This window comes from Rosa rugosa, chromosome 3 (genome assembly GCF_958449725.1).
Source record: "Rosa rugosa chromosome 3, drRosRugo1.1, whole genome shotgun sequence".
Classification (NCBI taxonomy): domain Eukaryota; kingdom Viridiplantae; phylum Streptophyta; class Magnoliopsida; order Rosales; family Rosaceae; genus Rosa; species Rosa rugosa.
Genome location: NC_084822.1, coordinates 29,626,726 through 29,631,677, shown reverse-complemented (window position 1 = coordinate 29,631,677; position 4,952 = coordinate 29,626,726).

The window sequence follows — 4,952 nt, the reverse complement described above, 5'->3', positions numbered from 1 at the left end:
CGTTGCCTCACTAAAAACCTTGCCAGGTAACAAAAATCCTGTGGGACAAAAATAACCCTGGTCGAAGGGCAAAAAGAGCACAACACGTCATTCACTCTTCGAGATAGAACATGTAGACATCATACCTCCCCCTGATGTCAATATCTCCCCCTGATTGCTACAATCATGGGAGTTCGGATAACTTTCTTAATCCGATGCTCTTCACATGTTTCTCGAAGGTGGATTTAGGTAACGACTTAGTAAATAAGTCCGCTATATTATCCTCAGATCGGATTTGGTTCACTTCAATATTTAGAAGTGTCTGTTGTTGCTGATTGTAAAAGAACTTAAGCGATATATGCTTGGTGTTGTCGCCCTTGATGAAACCTAATTTCATTTGCTTAATACAAGCTCCATTATCTTCATAAATGCATGTAGGTTCATCTGTGGTAGACTTCAAACCACAAGTTTCTCGAATGTGTCTAACTACAGACCTTAGCCATATGCATTCTCGCACTGCTTCATGTAGAGCGATAATCTCTGCATGATTTGAGGAAGTAGCAACAAGGGTCTGCTTTGTAGACCTCCAAGATATCGCAGTGTTTGCCATGGTAAAGACATAACCCGTTTGGGAGCGACCTTTGTGAGGGTCAGAGAGATACCCTGCATCAACAAAACTTATCAAGACATCGTTGTCATTTTGATGGAGGGGAGGAGGAGCACGGAAGGTGGCGTTTTGCCTTGTGGAGTCCGATCCCACACTTCCGTTATTTCTTCTCTCTCTGTAGGGATAAAGCAAGCCCATATCAATCGTACCTCTCAAGTATCGAAAGATTGTCTTTACACCAATCCAATGGCGGCGTGTTGGCGCAGAACTGTGTCGAGCTAATAAGTTCACTGCAAATGAGATGTCCGGTCTTGTGCATTGAGCTAAGTACAATAATGCGCCTATTGCACTTAGATAGGGCACTTCAGCCTCTAATAAGTCTTCGTCCTCATCCCTTGGACGAAATGGATCTTTTTCGGGCTCAAGACTACGGCCGATCATGGGAGTACTCACAGGCTTTGCTTTATCTTCATTAAAGCGCTTAGTAATTTTTGAGTATATGCTGACTGATGGATCATAATCCCATCACTACGGTGCTCGAGCTCTAGTCCGAGACAAAATCGTGTTTTCCCAACATCTTTCATCTCAAATTCGGATTTCAAGTATTTAGCAATTTCCTTTAACTCATCTAGAGTTCCAATTAGGTTCATGTCATCGACATAAACTGCTACAATTGTAAATCCGGAACTTGTCCTTTTTATAAACACGCATGGGCATATTTCATTGTTGACATATCCCTTCCCAATCAAGTAGTTACTTAGACGGTTATACCACATCCGTCCGGATTGTTTCAATCCATATAGTGAGCGTCTCAATCTTATTGAAAACGCGCTCCGTGGTTTAGAGCCACTTGACTTGGGTAATTGAAGTCCATCTGGAACCTTCATATATATCTCTGAATCTAGATCCCCATAGAGATATGCTGTAACCACATCCATAAGCTGCATGTCAAGTTTTTCGAAAACTACCAAACTGACAAGGTAGCGGAACGTTATAACGTCCATTACGGGAGAATATGTCTCCTCGTAGTCGATTCCAGGGCGTTGTGAGAAACCTTGTGCCACAAGGCGAGCTTTATATCTAACAACCTCATTTTTCTCATTACGCTTTCTAACAAAGACCCATTTATGGCCAACATGCTTTATATTTGGGGGTGTCAGCGTTATAGGCCCAAATACCTGTCTCTTTGTTAGTGAATCCAATTCAACCTGGATCACATTTTTCCATTTAGACCAATCTGCTCTTCGTTGACATTCTTCAACGGAGCGAGGTTCGATATCATCGTGTTCTATAATTCCTTGAGCAATAGAATATGCGAACACATCATCAAGGATAATAGAATCTCGATTCAACATCTCATGTACACTAGTGTAATTCATGGAGATCTCCCTATTCCCTGGAATTGGTTCTAACATTGGAGCGTCCCCCAATGATGTCTCTTGGACATAACCATAATCCGGAATATCTTCATGAGACGGGTTATTTATGTCGATGATTAATGGATCTCTTTGTGCCAAACTCGCTTTCTTTCTTGGGCGAGAATCCATCGAACCTTTGGGCCTCCCATGTTTCCTTGCTGGGAGCCCGGCCTGAGCCACATTGCCATCACCATTAGTGGTGGCGGCGCCATGCCCAATACCTCTAGGGGTGGCGCCATGTCCATGATTTTTAGGGACATCAATCCTTGCAGGCACGTTTGCAGCAGGTATATGTGATCTTGTCACTTTAGCGATATCATAAAACGCGTCAGGCATAGAGTCTGTTACGTTCTGAAGATCGAGAATTCTCCGCACTTCAATTTCGGACTGTGCGGTTCGGGGATCAAGATGAGACAAAGTGGGGACAGACCACGACAATTCATGTCGTTCCTGTTGAACATTATTGTTCTTATCTCCCCCTAACGACGGGAAGTCTGTCTCATCAAAGTGACAATCCGCAAATCTAGCTGTAAATACTAAATAGATCGCCTGTCAAGGGTTCTAAGTAGTGGATAATAGTTGGAGAGTCATATCCAACATAAATGCCTAATCATCTTTGAGGACCCATTTTGGTGCGCTGTGGCGGCGCAATAGGCACATAAACTGCACACCCAAATATGCGTAAGTGTGAGACGTCAGGCTCTTATCCAGTAACCAACTGGGACGCAGAAAATGGTTGAGTGACAGTAGGCCTCAGACGAATAAGCACAGCTGCATGCAATATTGCATAGCCCCAAGCAGAAACAGGGAGATTGGTGCGTAGCCCCAAGCAGAAACAGGAAGATTGGTGCGCATAACCAATGCTCTAGCAACCATTTGAAGTCTTTTAATGATAGCTTCTGCTAGACCATTTTGGGTGTGAACGTGAGGAGCAGGGTGTTCAACCTCAATCCCAATGGACATGCAATAGTCATCAAAAGTTTTTGATGTAAACTCTCCAGCATTGTCAAGACGAATTGACTTAATGGGATGATCAGGGTGGTGAGCCCTTAACTTAATGATTTGTGCTAGGAGTTTAGCAAATGCAGCATTTCGTGTGGACAAAAGCATGACATGTGACCAACGTGTCGATGCATCAACCAACACCATAAAATATCTAAATGGTCCGCAAGTTGGTTGGATAGGTCCACAAATATCACCTTGGATTCTTTGTAAGAATGGTATGTTTTCTTTAGTGTCCTTTGCATAGGATGGTTTAGATCCTAACTTTGCTAAAGAGCAGGCTTTGCAAAACGAATGATGAGCTTTGGAAGCAACCAAGGAAGGATTTGGTTGTACCACGAAGTCACAATTGACTTTAGAAGTAGAAAAAGGAACCAAGGAGGCATTAGTGGTGTCAATACCACTTTTGGGCCGCAGGGGGTAGGCGGCTTTTGCCCTACCTTGGACCAAATTTTGGTTCTGACTTCTTTTAGTTTTGAAAAATGGATGTCCGTGTGAAGTCTTTAGTATACATCATCATATCACGACCTGGGTGTCCCAGACAATCGTGCCAAAGCCTATATGTGTCAGAATCCCATAAGTCATCTCTCATGACATGGTTAGATTCAACGACTCGAATAGTGGTTGCATACAACCCACTAGAGCGACACATAAGTTTCTCTAATACTCGTTTATGTCCGTAGTCATTAGAGGTGATGCAAAGGAACTCTTGTCCATTCTCACAATGTGTTTCCACATGAAAACCATTGGCTCTTATATCTTTAAAACTCAATAAGGTCCTTCCAGCCCTAGGAGCATATAGAGCTTCGGTGACATCAATACTTGTGCCATTTGGCAACATAAATTGAGCTGGTCCTCGACCATGAATCAATTGTGATGGTTCAGCCATCGTAGTCACAGAAGATCGACTAGGCGTCATCCATAGAAATAGTTGCCTATGTCGCAATATAGTATGTGTGGTGCCACTATCAACAAGGCATTCCAACTCTCCAGGAAACATACTGAAAAATAATAAAATTTGGAATTAAAACATGTCCATGACATCGAATAATAATACGATACTTTATTAATAAAAATAGCCAATGATTACATCAAAGGTCCCAAAAAGTCTAATCCAAAATAAAGAAAATCAAACTTGGACAAATTGTAGTCATTCAGTCCGTTTGGTAACTCCAATCAAATATGACCAGGAAAGTAGAGAGAGATGTTGGTGGAGCGAGGCTCTCTTAAGTACCAATGATCTCAATGACTTTCCTAGAGATCATATTTTATTGGGTGTGCCACATGAGAAAGAGTTAACTACAATTGTCATTTATTGACCAAGGCATATTGCCATTACAAAAGTTCTTGAAAAATAAAAGGACTAATCTAATCAAAGTCTGCTGCATCCTTGTGCACTTCATCTTCAGCTTTGAAGTCCTCTATGGTGAGATTAACGTCTCCACCATTTTCTTCTCCTTCTTCTGCAAGGTACACTTCTTGCTCTATCAGGTCCCTATATGCCCTGTATCTTGCAGCTAATTGCTCGCTTGCCTTGCATTGCTTGAACCAGTGCTCACTTGATCCACATCGATGACACATATCATTGTGGTTGCCTCCCTTCAATTGAGGTGCACGTTGTGGACGTTCCCTAGGAGGGTTGGCGCCACCACCACGGCTAGGGTTGCCACCACGGCTAGGGTTGCCACGACCCCCTCTCCCACGTGTGGCATTGCCAACACATGTATCCGCACCAAACTTGCGGTTTCCTTCCTGGTTAGGGCGGTTATATGGACCCATACGTCCCTCATATCCCTTATTCTTAGGGTTCCGCTCCTTGCGCCCTCCTTTGGGTGCATTATAGTTCGCCTCATGAATGTTCTTAGTTCCAATGGGCCTTGAATTATAATTCCTCACGAGTATGTTATCATGTTTCTCAGCTACAAATATGATATTGATAAGCTGAT